Here is a 15,851-nt window from a genome sequence, read left to right as displayed (position 1 = left end):
ACTTGAGAGAAAAATGCATTGCAGTTACCTGTAGTTTGAAGCTTCAAGACCTTCATTTGCTTTCACCAGTTCAATGAAGGCCTTCCTCAACTGGCCCATTCTCTGCACCTCTTGGTTGACAAGCAGCCTTTGGCGAATGATCCTCTCACATAATAACTTATAGCTGACATCAAACGTGGGCTCATTCCTAGAACACATATAAATGAGAAGGAAATAAATGAATAAGGGTTGTGATTGTGTGCACATACAACAGAATGCAGATTGAATGTTTACTTATATAATGTTAAGTTAGTAGCTCCTTGAAATGCAATTTAATAAATAACTTACTGTTCTTTCTCTGGTTTTTCAGGCCTCGTCAAAAACCTGGTGTACTGATTATAACAGCCTTTGTGGTACTGCACCTCCAGAGCCGAGCCACGTTTGTAGGCTTGTCCTGTATGTATTCCATCGTGTAGTGGTGAAATAATGTACCTCTTCGTGCTTGACTGAAGTAATATGCATAAAACAATGTTTGTTTTTTGATTTATTAAGACATTCCGGTGTATTTTCTTCGTCTTCCGTACTGCTCGATGAAGGCATGGTGGACGCCATCTTGCAACTCTGTTGACAAAAAGCAGCTACCTTATTGGTGTAGCATGATCACGTGTCGAAAAGTGCCAGCACTCGCGACCAAGATCCTTGTGCGCTCTGAAGAAACTAGTTCGGCATAAAACATAGACGCACCAAAAATTGACTGGAAAGTCAGCGACAAACTTTTTTTTGGTAGCTAAGCACGACTCTTTCTTTTTTATGAACTAAATATTGTGTAGATGCACGCCTGTGGAGCGGGATTCGATTTCTAAAGGACTTTTCGTGGTTCACCTTGCGGCCTACCGGTGTTGTTTAGTGTGATGGGACCTAAAATGTATGGATTACTACACAGTTTGGTGGCTCCTGACAAGCCTGGGGAGATGGATTATGGACGTGTTGTGGACGTGTTGCAAGCCCATTTCGCTCCAAAACCGCTCGTGATAGCGGAAAGATTCCGTTTCCACAAGCGAAATCAGGGGGAAGAGGAAACCGTTGCACAGTATGTTGCGGTACTGAAAAAACTTTCTGAGTATTGTGAGTTCGGTGCTTATCTAGAAGACGCACTACGGGATAGATTTGTCTGTGGACTAAAGAGTGAAACAGTGCAGAAGCGTCTTTTGACTGAGAAGGATCTCACTTTTCACAAAGCAGTGGTGTATGCTGTGTCGGCAGAGACAGCCACGCGCGACGTGCAGCAATTAAGCGGTTCACTTAAAGTGCATGCAATGATTTCCCAAAAAGGTGACCAATGCCGCCGTTGCGGGTAAATTAACCATAGGGATGAAGACTGTTGGTACAAAGATCGCGACTGTTACCAGTGTGGGAAGAAAGGCCATACCAAGCGCATGTGTAAGGATAAAGCCAGAAGCAGCCAAGCCAGAAGCAGCCAAGACAGAGAATGGAAACAGAAAGGTAATACAATTAAGCGCAGTGTTAAAGATAGAAAGAAGAGAATTCATCATGTGGATGCTAGAAATGTTAGTGAAAGTGATGAGACTAAATCTGACACTGACTCTGAGTTGGGAATGTATTCCTTGTCTGAAAAAGGGAAATATTCCAGAATCTCTGTGCTGCCTAGAGTAAATGGAAAGAAAATGGAAATGGAATTGGATACTGGGGCTGCTGTGTCTTTAATTTCTTTGAGTCAGTATAGAAGCAAGTTGAGTCAATTGCCTCTGCAACCCACTGAGATTATGCTAAAGACATACGCTGGAGAGCCATTGGCACCAGAAGGGGTCATCAAAGTACAAGTAAAATTAAATAAGCAGTGTGCTGATTTGCCCTTGTACGTAGTGAAAGTTGATGCACCTCCACTGTTTGGTAGAGAGTGGCTGAGGGTTATTAAACTGAACTGGAAAGACTTAAAGACTGTGCATGCCATTGAGCAAAGAGAGAGACAACTTAAAGATGGTGTTAAAGAGACACTCAGCTGTTTTCTCTACAGAGTTAGGCACAATGAAACAGATTAAAACCACACTGACTGTTAGACCTAACAGTGTACCCAAATTCTGCCCCCCACATAATGTGCCCTATGCTCTTCGACCTCGGGTGGAGGCCGAGCTGAAGCGCCTAACTGCGCTTGGGGTGATCTCACCATTGGAGAATAGTGAGTGGGCCACACCTGTGGTCCCTGTAATCAAGAAGGATGGCACAGTGAGACTGTGTGGCGATTTCAAGGTCACCCTCAACCAAGCTCTCTGCGTGGATAGATATCCAATACCACGCATTGAAGACATTTTTGCCTCTCTAGCAGGAGGGCAACACTTCAGTAAGTTAGACTTATCAAATGCCTATCTACAGATGGAGGTAGAAGAGAAGTGTAGGAAGCTGCTGACTATCTCCACACAAAAAGGGCTATTCCGTTTTAATCGCTTGCCCTTTGGCGTAGCGTCATCACCTGGCTTGTTCCAAAAGGCTATGGACCAAGTACTGCTCGGACTGCCTTACACACACTGTTACCTGGACGACATCCTCATCAGTGGTCCTGATGAACAGACTCACCTCAAAGCGCTGGATTCAGTCCTGGGCAGGCTAGAGGAGTATGGCCTGCATCTCAAACAAGAGAAGTGTCTGTTTTTCCAGGAGTCTGTGGAATACTTGGGCCACATCATTGACGCGGCTGGGCTCCACAAATCACCAGAGAAGGTACGTGCTATTGTGGAAGCACCAGCACCATGTGATGTCAGCCAGCTACGTTCTTTCCTAGGGATGCTGAACTATTATGGACGCTTCATTCCTGATCTAGCCACTGTCCTAAAACCACTGAATGAACTGCTTAACAAAGGGAAGCAATGGCAGTGGACAGTAGACTGTGAGACAGTTTTCCAGAAAGCAAAAGCACTCCTAGTATCACAGGAAGTATTGACTCACTACAATCCTGAGCTGCCCCTTCGCCTTGCATGCGATGCTTCACCATATGGGGTCGGAGCTGTGCTCTCGCACGCTATGCCTGATGGAGAGGAACGACCTATAGCGTATGCTTCACGAACACTCAGCAAGGCAGAAAGAAACTATGCTCAGATAGAGAGGGAAGCGCTAGCGATAGTCTTTGGAGTTCGCAAGTTTCATCAGTACCTCTATGGTAACAAGTTTACCCTACTCACTGACCATCGCCCGCTTACCTCCATCTTAAGTCCAGTGAAAAGTACGCCATCAATGGCTGCAGCCCGAATGCAGCGCTGGGCACTGCTCCTATCAGCGCATGATTATACCATCCAATACCGGAAAGGTACACTACATGCAAATGCGGATGGACTTTCACGCTTACCACTCTAGGCGCAGTAGAGGTGTTCTACACATCTCAGTTGGACACACTACCAGTCAGTAACACCGAGATCAAACGTGACACCCTGTCTGACCCCACCTTGTCTCGTGTCCGAATAATTGTCTCAACTGGTCGTTTTCCAGCTGCAAAGGACGCAGGCGATGAGCTGTCGCCCTATCTGTTGCGCCGGAATGATCTCACCATACAACAGAGATGCCTCATGTGGGGTATGAGAGTGATTGTGCCACCTAAACTGCGCCCCCGGGTTCTGAAAGAGCTCCACACAGCACATCCAGGTGTAGTGAGGATGAAGAGCTTGGCACGCAGTTATGTGTGGTGGCCCGGCATCGACTCTCAAATTAAGCTTCACGCTAAATCCTGCCTCCTGTGTCAAAGCGTACAAAAAGCACCTGGGCTAGCACCTCTACACCCTTGGATGTGGCCCTCCAGTCCTTGGGAAAGGATACATGTGGACTTTGCAGGTCCTTTTGAAGGACATATGTACTTGATCACTGTGGACGCCCATTCCAAGTGGCCTGAGGTGCATATCATGGACAGCACTACAGCCACCAAGACCATTCAAGTGCTCAGGGGCCTTTTTAGTCGCCATGGAATTCCGCACATCCTTGTAAGCGACAACGAACCTCAGTTCTGCTCTGAAGAATTCAGTGCATTCTTGAAGTCCAATGGAGTCAAACACATCCGCTCAGCGCCGTATCATCCTGCTACCAATGGCTTGGCCGATCGTTTTGTGCGCACATTCAAACAGGCTTTAAAATCATTCAAAGGCACCGGAATGGTGCAACAACGCCTTGACACGTTCCTGCTGGCATACCGCAACATCCCCAACACCACAACAACTGAAACGCCAGCCATGTTGTTCCTTAGACGCCGGCTGCGTTCTCGTCTGGATTTCCTGAAACCCAGTGTTGCTGGAACAGTGCACAGATCACAGGATGCCCAACAACAACAACGCCGCCACCAACACTCAAAGGACAGGCAGTTTGATGTTGGGGATCCAGTCCTTGTGCGTGACTATAGGAAGGGGGAGGAGAAGTGGACACAAGGTACTGTTGTGGAAAAGACAGGCCCAGTGTCGTACAGGGTAAATGTGGGAGTACCAGGGGTATGGAAACGCCATGTGTATCAGATGCTGACACGCCCTGATCCAGAGCTGCAGCAGACTGCAGTGAACCTTTCTCTACCAGAGGACCTATCCCAGAGTGATATCTGCACCACACCTCACTCTAATACACCTCACCCACAAGAGCCTGACGATCGAGTTCCTCAGCACACAGAATCTCCAAAAACGCACCAGTCCACTGAACCACCACAGACTGGTGTAACTGCGGTAACAGAGACAGTAAGACGCTATCCTGTGAGGTTCACTCAACCACCCGTACGTTACGGTACTGAGTGAACACATTGCATAATTAATATAACGCTGTAAGACTGTGTGAGTTCTGAGACATATTGTTTCCAGTATAATAGGACATCCCCATCATTATGATTTGAGCTGTAATCTTTTCTGTTGTGTTAAAGAAAATATCCTTTGTGTTTATTGACAACGTATCTTAGCGGGGAGGAAATATTATGTACGAAGCAGAATGTGCTTCGTTTATAGTGACCACCAGGTGGCACCTGTGTCCTGTATAAATTCACTTTCCCAATAAACCAGACTAGCTAAGTTGTAGAACAAGCTACAAGGTTTTGTGTCCTTCTCTGTGTGTATGTGGATGATTGCATCTAGTTAAAACATACAGGGAACATGACAGCTTTCATTAATGTTACACAGCTAACAATACCTTAGTTACATTGTACTCCAACCACGCAAACTGTTCCAAACAGCTTTTACAAAAACTCCTTTGTTGGACTCCAAACATGCGTGGTGGACATTTCTGGAGTTTTGGTCTTCTCGGACCATCGTTAATGCTAATGTCACTGATGCTGCTAGCACCATGGTTAACACCCTCAGTAGTGGTGGAGGGTTGACCTACTTGACCACAACGTTCCTCTCCTTAAGAATCCACCCCAGATACCCTTGGCATTGCTTCTTCTTCTACGTCACTCTCGTTTCTTAATCGTTCTTCCAAACGTGGACATTTAGGTAGCAAAAACCGATGCATTGTTAACTTGAAACTACCACACACCGCTGCTTTCTCCTTCAACTGTCCAGTAACGTCAACATTCACAAGTGCGACGTGAAAATTGGGTCAAAGGTAATGGCAGAATAATTGTTCTGTGTCTAAAACAATCTGTTCATTTCAATCTGTTATTATTTTCTTTTGTGAGTTAAATATTATTATCACACAATAAATAACGCAGAATGAAATTAAATAACAATAATAAAATATAGCTGCAAGCAGCGATGCGGATTCCTCCTAAGATTGCGAAACCAGGGGAAAATGTATATTCTTTACAATTTTGGAAAGAAGAGTAAAAGATGGAAAGAAGAGTGGAAGAAGGAAAGAATAGAGGAAAGAAGAGTGAAGAAATAAGTGTCCTGTTGACATTTCAACTGGGAATTGAACTTGGAACCTTCTGATTCTCAAACGACTTCTCTACCCCTGCACCACTGACACCCAGCTTAATATCTCAAAGATTTGCTTAGATATTACTTCACTTCTTGCTTTTCTGCTGAATTTGAGTGGCTATACCGGACAAACGGTTGTGAGGATCAAAATTCTAGGAGGAGTAAGCTTTCAAAGGTTTTTTGATAAGACCGGGAATAACAGGAAATCTATACAACCGAAAATTGGCGCCATTGAACGTTGAATTCGTCTTTATCCAAGGAATCCAATGGTACCTCATTTTTGAAAATCGGTCAAAAGGTTCAAAAGTTACAGTGTTAACAAAAATCCAACTTTGACCCGTTGGTGGCGCTAGTGTGGTCTAGTGGGAGACATGAAACTTGGTGTGATTGAAGAAGGGACTGTCCTTAATGAGTGTGCCAAATTTCAGAAAAAGTTACCATATGGGATTTGAGAAAAATTGTAGGAAGAGTAGGCTTTCAAAGCAGTTTGATAAAACCGGTAATAGCGGAAAATCTATACAACCGAAAATTGGCGCCATTGAACGTCGAATTCGTCTTGATCCAAGGAATCCAATGGCACCTCATTTTTGAAAATCGGTCAAACGGTTCAAAAGTTGTGTGTGTTAACAAAAGTCCAACTTTGACCCGTTGGTGGCGCTAGTGTGGTCTAGTGGCAGACATGAAACTTGGTGTGAGTGAAGAAGGGACTATCCTTAATGAGTGTGCCAAATTTCAGAAAAAGTTACCATACGGTTCTAGGGGCTGCCATTGACTCCCATGGTACAAACATAATAATAAGAAAACCTACAATAACAATAGGTTTCCTCCTGACGGAGGAATCCTAATAATACCTACAATAACAATAGGTTTCCTCCTGACGGAGGAATCCTAATAAACCATTATTTTCTTGGGGGTGCTATGGCTAATCCAGGGGGAGCTCGAGCACCCCCTAGCCCCCCCCTGGCGCCGCCCCTGGCTCTATGAGTAGTAGGCGCTATATAAATGCAGTCCAGTTACCATATTTCCTTCAAGAATTATAAAAAAGTTGTTAACCAACTATAAATACTTTGTATCAGTGCACTGTTTATGCCTTATGAGTGAAAACCAGTGTCTGGGTTCCTAGTCCAGTCCTATATAAGGGGTTGGGAAAGGGAAAAAACGCAGAAAATTCCTGAACTTCCTGATGACCAGTCAGCGACTGGGCCTGGAGTGTTTCTGTAACTGTTGTCACCTTACATAGCTTGTACTGGAGACAATTAAAAAGTTCTACTTTACAGTAAATCACAGATTGTTTTTGTTTTTTTTCATTTTAAGTGTCAGGCTTTAACTCTAAATGTATTTTTACTTTTAAGAAATGTAGGATAAAAAAATCGTTTTAATCCCTGGTTTACTCATGATATAAGTGAGGCCACTACTAATAGAAATAAGGCCTGGGCATTAGCAAGATCCACTGGCTCTGCTGCAGCTTGGCAATCTTTTAGACACCTTCGTAACAAATGCACACATCTGGTAAAAATGGCCAAATCCAAATACTTTGTGAATCATTTGTCTGCTTGTGGTAGTAATCCAACAAAATTCTGGAAAACAGTTAAGTCTCTTAAAGGGGTTTCCCCACCTACACTACCCCAGCAGATCATGCTGGAAGATAAAGCAATTAATGATCCTAAGGAAGTTTGTAATGCTTTCAATAATCATTTTATCCAATGCGGCACTTTGTTTGACCTTTCTAATTTCCCTGATGTACCGGATGGAGTGCTAGATAACTTCACTGTTGATGCCAGGTCACTGGGAACTGACCCAACCACATCCTTCTCTTTTAGACCAATACAACAGCATGAAGTCCTCTCTGCTCTTCGTAATTCTAAATGTATGAAGAGCTCAGTGGGTGCAGACCAGTTAGACCCACGTCTCTTGAAGCTTGCTGCCCCCATTATAGCCAGACCCCTGACCCACATTTTTAATCTATCACTTTTTTCTGGTTACATTCCTAGCATCTGGAAATCTGCATTAGTGGTGCCCCTTCATAAAGGGGGAGACCCAAATGATATGAACAATTATAGGCCGATCTCCAAGCTCCCATGCCTAGCCAAAATGTTGGAATCCTTTGTAAATGAGCAAATTAGCTCTTTTCTATCTTTAAACTCAATTTTATGCCCCTTTCAATCAGGTTTCAGAGCTGGCCACAGTACCATTACTGCAACAACCCTTGTGGTAAATGACATAGCCTCTGCTGTAGACAAGAAACAATGTTGTGCCGCTTTATTTATTGACCTGTCGAAAGCTTTTGATTCAGTAAACCATGAGATACTTTTTGGCAAACTGAACTCCCTGGGATTTGATAATGTCTCCCTCAGATGGTTCAAAAACTACTTCACGGGTAGAACACAATGTATAGATGTTGCAGGCCTTACATCTGAGGCCCTAGTAATTAATTCTGGTGTCCCTCAGGGCTCTATTTTAGTGTTCTCACTTTACATTAATAATATCTGTGACCATCTAGAACATTGCAAAGTCCATTTTTATGCCGATGATACAATTTTGTATGCCTCAGCGCCCTCTATAGATCAAGCAGTTTCAAACCTTCAACATGCTTTTGATTGTGTACATGATTCCCTAAAGTCCCTCAAATTGATGCTGAATGAGTCTAAGACTAAATTCATGATTTTCACCAATGGTAGAAATAATGTCCCCTCCACCCATAGGATGTGCACCCGTTCTGGGACTAATATTGAGCAAGTTCCTTGCTATAAATACCTAGGTATCTGGCTAGATGATAGGCTGTCATTTAAATCACATGTTCTTGACCTAGCTAAGAAGGTTAAAATTAAACTGGGTGCTCTTTATAGAATAAGATCTTGTTTTACTTTTGAAAACCGAATGGAAATAGTGCAATCAACAATTTTGTGAGTTCTTGACTATGGTGACATTGTTTACATGTATGCTGCACCCTCTACCTTAAAACTCCTGGACTCTGTTTACCATAGTGCTATTCGCTTTGTTACAGGAGACGCTTTCAGGACCCACCACTGTAACTTATACAAGAATGTTGGTTGGTCCCCTCTAGCAGACAGGAGGGAAAAACACTGTCTTTTATTTGTTCATAAAGCCTTAGTGGGAAAACTGCCTAATTATCTCATGTCACTTTTAAAATTAAAATCCATCTGTCATAATACACGGTCACAGAGCCTCATCTCCCTTGAAATCCCCCTTACAAAAACTAATATAGGTAAAATAGCTTTTAAGTTCTTTGCTTCCCATAAATGGAACACTATTCAAGTGGAGTTGAAATTAACCAAGTATTTGTCTGTCAACCAATTTAAGAGCCTTTTAGATAATAAGGATGTGCCTCAATGCTGTTGTTTTAAATGATTCTCTGATTTAATTTTTTTACTTTATGTTATTTTATTTATTTATTTTTTATACTTAATTTCTGAGTTGTTTAATGTGTTTTTTTTATTTATTTTGTCTGTTTTGTTTTGTTATGGTTTGTTTATTTATTGTTCTTCTGTACTATGTAGCCTCAATCAGGGCATTGCTGCAAAAGAGCCCTGTGCTCAGTCAATTTCTCCCTGAATAAACAATGATGATGATGATGATGATGATTTTAATTAAATTACTTGAAGTTATATTTCAAACTTTTCAATTTAGTTGAAATGGTGTAGGGATGTAGCCTACATAAATAATCCAAATGCCATGCATTTAAAATCGTTTTTACACCCCTGCCCCCAAGCAACCCAACTTGCCCCCTTTTCTTCAAACACACGTTGTTTTTACAGTGAGATACCACTGACATAAAACGGACCTTCCAATGTTTGTCTGAGAAACTGATGGACGCACAAGGAACTTTTATTTTGACGATATGGGGTGTCGCGGCCATGTTGGTCAAACGCGCAATTGTCGCTTGCAACATCCAGCAGAGGTATCGCCTATGCGGGCAATTTTCTGACAGATCTGGCTGCTTAAACCAACCATCGGAACACGACAAACAAGAAGAGCCTTTACTCTGTAACCATATGCTTCTGGTAATTTAATGATCAGTTATGCTATTTGCTGCCCTTGGCACCTGTGTAAACAGACATAGCAAGCTGTACACAGGACGGGTCGGTCAGCGTGTGTTTTGTACGGCATTTGAGTAATGTTGCACCAGATCGGGACTTTGTCTACACCCTATACCCTATTATAGCTTTCTGAATCAAATCGAACTTGGGTCATTTCAACAATAAATAGGAAAGTATTTCCAAAGAAATGACATATAGGTAGGAAACGACATTTTCCTTCGTTGGAACTGCTATGGCAAGAAATTCCATATTGTTGAAACCAATAGGACCCAGCGCGTATCACAAGGCTGTGGTTGTTGTGAATGTAGGCTATGTGAGCTGGAGGCTACTGGGGTCTTGAATGATTTTGTAGCCTCTGATTTGTTATACATCCTCTGTTTACTACGTGTTTATTTTGAAATGGTAGGCTAATCTGTCATGACATTTGACGATCTCTCCAAATTGCTTTCAAGACCGTCATGAATGATCAGTAACCTAATGGATTCATTTTTAATCGGCAGCAGGAAGTACCTGCCCCTCAGCCAGTACCAGGAGGACCCCGATAGCTAGCACATATCGGTCCACCGGTGGTTTTTGTTCTGGAATCCACTGGTGGTGTGCCACTTTCTGGTCCGCTCTTGGACCACCATCCGTGTAGTAGTGTGTTATTAGTGTGACTAGGCACGGATATTAAGAAAATAACATTAGCAAAATGTTAGCAATTTCTGTATTTTCGAAATCATATCCTTGGCACAATCTATTTAAAATAGCCGCTAAACAGACGTTAGACAGACGCTAACACTAGAACGCTCTTAAGGTGCAAAATAACTTGGTTAATTAAAGACTTGCACTGGTAACATCTATAACAATGTTAAGGGCTGGTGAAAATTAATGAAGTATTTCAATGAATAAAGAAAAACATGTTTTTAAAGCAAGTGTCAAAACGCTGGGCCGTTTGTCTGATTTTGCTGGGAGGAGAAGACGTAATTCAGATTGAGCCTATAGAGTGCAATATTCAACCACAGTGATTACTTTTTCAGCAAACTAACTAGCTAGCTGAGTAATTTGACGACAGTTGCTTTTAAGACAAAAAATAAAAGGTTTATTTAGGTGGTTGAGGTTTGCTCTTCACCATCCTAGTCAACCAGAGTGATTAATATGCGCTTTTTCGTTTTTGTTATTCTCAGAGAAAAGCAAAAGATGTTTGGCGGACAGAGGATGCAAATAAGAATGTTGCCAAGGATAATAATGAAGAATACAATGCAAAAGAGTGATTTTGATTGAGCATTGAATTAGGGCATGCACCTGAATGCAGGATGAGTCGTTATTCTCTTTTCTGTTAGATTGACCTTACCACCACATTGCAAAGTAATTAATACAATTAATTTTCCAACCCATACCACCCCTCATCCCATATACATACACAGTTATCAAAGCAATTCAATACAGTTCAGTCTTATTTATATAGGGCCAAGGTGCAAAGTGCTAGAGCAAGCACTAAGGCGACGATGGCAAGGAAAAAACCTTTAGCAGAGAATCAGAAGCAAGCAGAATAATTCATACAAGCATCAGAAATATACATACAAGATTACATGATGCATACAAGATGGTATATGCATATGATGCATACTAAAACATAGAGAGAGCCAGCATCCAGAGTAGTGGTTGAAGGAACAGCTGAGTGGGGATACAGTGTGATTAGAATGCCAGCATGCAAGTATAATGGTCGTCTAAAGTGAGAGGGGAGAGAGAAGACTCAATGAGAGATTGGAGTTAGGCATCCTTATAGATTGTCTTATGAACACATATACAAATGTAATGTAGGGAGAGAGAAGAGAGACAAGTTAGTACACAAATGAAAAATGATATGTTTCAGAGGCCAGATGTCAGAGAAAGGAGAAAGAAGAAGTTGCACAGAATGACACTAGAGGTCCTTGACTGCCGAGGCCTATGGCAGCATAACTAAGGGATGGCTGGGACCATGCACCACGAGCTGGAGCTGACCATACCCAGCACGACTGGCAGTGGTAGAGAGGCAACAGCAAAGGCAGCCCTCTCCACCAGAGGCTCTGCCATGGGTGCTGGACCTTTGCATACTATTCCTAACTATGGGGAATAATAAAGAGGAAAGTATTAAGTGTAGACTTAAAAGTAAAGAGGATGTCTGCTTCTCGGACAAAGGAAGTAAGTTTAGGCTCTGCCCCTTACCGGAATTTAGTATACTCTTGGAATAACGAGGAGGCCTGCATTCAAAGACTTCTTGATGGTCAGCATGGGACTAGTAAATCCCTAGTGTAGTCCCGATCTTGGCCATTCAGGGCTTTGAAAACAAAACTAAACTAGAAGGGCCCTTGGAGAGTGCAGACCTCCACCAAAAGTGAAGCTAAATTTGTGAATCCACCCCGTGATTCGGATCCGGTCCAAAAATGAATAGGTCATTTCATGGAAATCAGGCCAGTGGTTTATCAGTAATCCTGCTGACAAACAAACAAACCGCACCAAAAACTGAGGTACACCAATCAATATCATTAATTCATAAATTCATTAATTATACTTTCAAAATTGTTAAGTTCAAGAAGAGAACCCCAAATCTTATGGAATTTGTTATCCGATCTTCTGAAACCATACCTAATTTTCTTTAGTGCAATATATGACGTCATGTCCTTTACACTATCATGTAAAGAGATTTATCTTAACTGTTACAAACTATGCAGAGAACGCTGTACATTTGTGTCGTACAAACATGATAAAAACATCCTTGAGAACTGTTGGGTCATGAGGCAAGAACACCATAGAGCACACGTTTGGGTTGTTCTCCGCTGAACATGACACTTAGGCACACACACTGGGATAAACCAAGGGATTGCACTGATTGCAACTTCTCTCTGGATTAAAGCACGAGGACAGCGAAGAAAAGTGATTCCATTTTGAGCTTCAATTAGATCCCATGGAGGATAATATTTGTGACACTGAAGAGTAAGTATGATTTCTTTCGTACAGATATTCTATGCTGTGATTTGACCAGGTAGTTAGATAGCTTTTCTCAGCGTGGAGTTGTTTTACACACATGCTAAAGTTAGACCAACTTTTTTTTTATTCTCTTGACATTTGCAATGGACTCTGTTATTTTATCCTCCTCTTTTCCCAATCAGTGCAGTGTATAATATATATACAACCCCAAATCAGAAAAAGTTGGGACGGTTTATTAAATTAAAATTAAAGCTGAAAACAGTGATTTGTAAATTCTCTTTGACCTGTATTACATTGAAAACAATACAACAGCCCATTATTTGCTGTTTTACCTCATGAATTTGATTGTTTTTTTCAAAATAAACACTTAATTCAATTTCGATTCTTACAACATATTTCAAAAAAAGTTTGGACAGTAAAGCATTTACCACTTTGTAGTGTAGCCATTCCTTTTCACAACACTAAAGATGTTTAGGGACTGAAAACACCAAGTGATGAAGTGTGTTCAGGTGCAACTTTGTCCCATCCTTCCTGCAAACAAGTCTTAATGTGTGCAACGGTACGGGGTCTTCGTTGTCGCATTTTGCGTTTCAAAATGCACCACACATTCTCTATTGGTCAGGACTGCAGGCAGGCCAGTCCAGCACCCGCACGCTCTTCTTCCTCAGCCATGCCTTTGGAATGTGTGCAGAATGTGGTTTTGCATTGTCTTGTTCAAATATGCATGGGCGTCCCTGGAAAATATGTCGTCTTGAAGGCAGCATTAATGGTGCCATCACAGAAGTGTAAGTTACCTTTGCCAAGGGCACTGACACAACCCCATACCATGACAGACCCTGGCTTGTGGACTTGTTCCTGGTAACGGTCTCGATGGTCCCTTTCTCCTTGGGTCCGGAGCTCACGGCTTCCGTTTCTTCCAAAAAAGACCTGAAATACTAATTTGTCTGATCACAATACACGGTTCCACTGTGTGATGGTCCATCCCGGATGCCTCCGAGCCCAGAGAAGTCGACAGAAGTGTGAAATATCCAAATCCCTTCCTATCTTTGTTTGAGAAACATTGTTTTCAAACATTTACATAATTTGCTCACACATTTGTTGGCAAACTGGCAATCCTCAGCCCATCTTTGCTCCACTAGGCCTTTCCTAGATGCTGCTTTTGTAGCAAATCATAATTACAATGACCTGTTGATATCACTAGTTTCAAATCACATAATTATTTAATTATTCTACCTCATTACTACCCCTAAATTGCCCCCGTCCACACTTTTTTGGGAATGTGTTGCAGGCCTGAATGGCAGGAATGGATGTACAGTATATTTACAAATCAAATGTAAAAGTTAACCAGACAAAACATGAAATATCGTGTGTTCATACTGTCTGCAATCAATGCAAGTCAAGGTAAATATTGCTGCTTTTTTGCATTTTCCATACCATCCCAACTTATTCTGATGTGGGGTTGTATATATTAAAAAAAAACATGGTGTGTAGATGTGGTACACCAAATTTCACTGTAATTCCAGCCTAATTTGGCTACTTCGTAAGCCACAGTTGCATCTGCAGGTCCCAGCCTAAGACATTTGAGAATTTACATTGAGTGCAAACTTTGAGGACTTTTGATGCTTGAGGACTTTCAGAATTGAGATTGAGTGCAGACCTTGAGGACTTTTGATGCTTGTTGAAACATCTTGAATTGAGGTATTTGTGACCACAGTGGCAACAGCAGATCCCAGCCTGAGACCTTTGAGAATTGAGATTTTTTGGATTTGGATATTGAGATTCAATGATTCAGACGAGACGCACCATGGTAGAATCAGGGTTTGAACCCTGAACCTTCGGAATGCCAGACACCCCTTGCAACTGAGCCAGGTCTTGACATTGAACATTGAATTAATTTAGATAGACTTTAGATACTATGTGAAATGGATGCTTTTTGCACAAATCAGAGATATGGCACTCAAAAGTGATATAGACTTTGAGGTCCCTGGTCAACCCAGTATTTGAAGTCAAATGGGATAAGGAGCAACAATTTGGGGAATTGCAATGTTCCCTAAAATAACAAATGTCATTGACGCAGCGGTGTCAATAGTTGTTTAGAAGAGTGAGCTTATGTCGGGATTTGATCCGGGGACCTCCAACGTATCATGATGGCTAATCCAAAAGTCACCCAGTCAAACTGTCATTTGGTCATTTGGTGGAGCGCAGTGGAGATTACAAGATGGGAGATCTCGATTGGCTGCTGGCAGCACATTGATGAGGTTAAGAAAGCAATATTTTGAGAAGTTAGATAATGTTGCTATGAGCCATTGTTCCGAACTTGAACTTTTTCTGAAAATGTGTTGCCAAAAAACTAAAAAGGAGTTGTAGTGCATCCTACTGGTCTGTTTCTACAGAACTTAGGGATCGTCCACAAAATGTTGCAGAGGTAATCAGTGGCGGCTCCTGAAAAAATTCTCAGGGGGGGGAATTTTTTTGATAATGATTAAGGCGACCCACTCTGTAAGTACCTTAAGCAGGACAATTGTATCTATTTGTTGTGAGCTGATTAACTCATACAGCAATACATCAAAACCAACAATATTTATTGACTAATCTTTACAAAAGCAAAATAAGTTATGGCATAGAAAATAGTGCAAGTAGCATGCATGGAGTGAACAATCTCAAATACAGACAGACAGTCAGACAGAGAGGGAGAGAAAGAGTAAAATAGACAGACAGACTACATTACTTGTACTGAAACTTTGCCCGTCTCTCTTTCAGTGCGGCAAAGCGGTCAATGACTCTCTCGTGGAAATCAAGCATTTTAAGGACAAGTTCCCTCTCCATGGAAAGCATGGCCAGTGCATTCATACGTTCCTGGCCCATTGAATTTCGCAGGAATGTCTTAATTCTCTTCAAGGTTGAGAAACATGTCTCAACTACTCCCATGACAACAGCTGAAGCTATGAGGATTTGCAACAGTGCGTTCCCTCACGAA

General features: G+C 42.0%; 1 protein-coding gene and 1 pseudogene across 4 annotated transcripts in view; both read left to right on the top strand.

Annotated features, from left to right (window-relative positions):
* Positions 1 to 824: 824 nt before the first annotated feature.
* LOC116222957 lies at positions 825 to 4,754 on the top strand (annotated as a pseudogene).
* Positions 4,755 to 9,730: 4,976 nt separating this feature from the next.
* Positions 9,731 to 15,851, top strand: part of rab5b (RAB5B, member RAS oncogene family) — a 19,911-nt gene continuing 13,790 nt past the window's right edge. For 2 of the 4 annotated variants that reach the window (XM_012819794.3, XM_031561332.2), the window contains exon 1: positions 9,732 to 9,889. The gene's annotated coding sequence lies outside the window, so the exon portion shown is untranslated. Of the gene's footprint in view, positions 9,890 to 12,800; positions 12,881 to 15,851 lie in introns of all 4 variants that reach the window. The other 2 variants (XM_031561322.2, XM_012819793.3) reach the window with 2 other exon arrangements.

Source organism: Clupea harengus, chromosome 2 (genome assembly GCF_900700415.2).
Source record: "Clupea harengus chromosome 2, Ch_v2.0.2, whole genome shotgun sequence".
In the NCBI taxonomy this organism is placed as follows: Eukaryota; Metazoa; Chordata; class Actinopteri; order Clupeiformes; family Clupeidae; genus Clupea; species Clupea harengus.
Note: the sequence above shows the minus strand (reverse complement) of the source record. Positions and strands in the feature narration are given on the sequence as shown.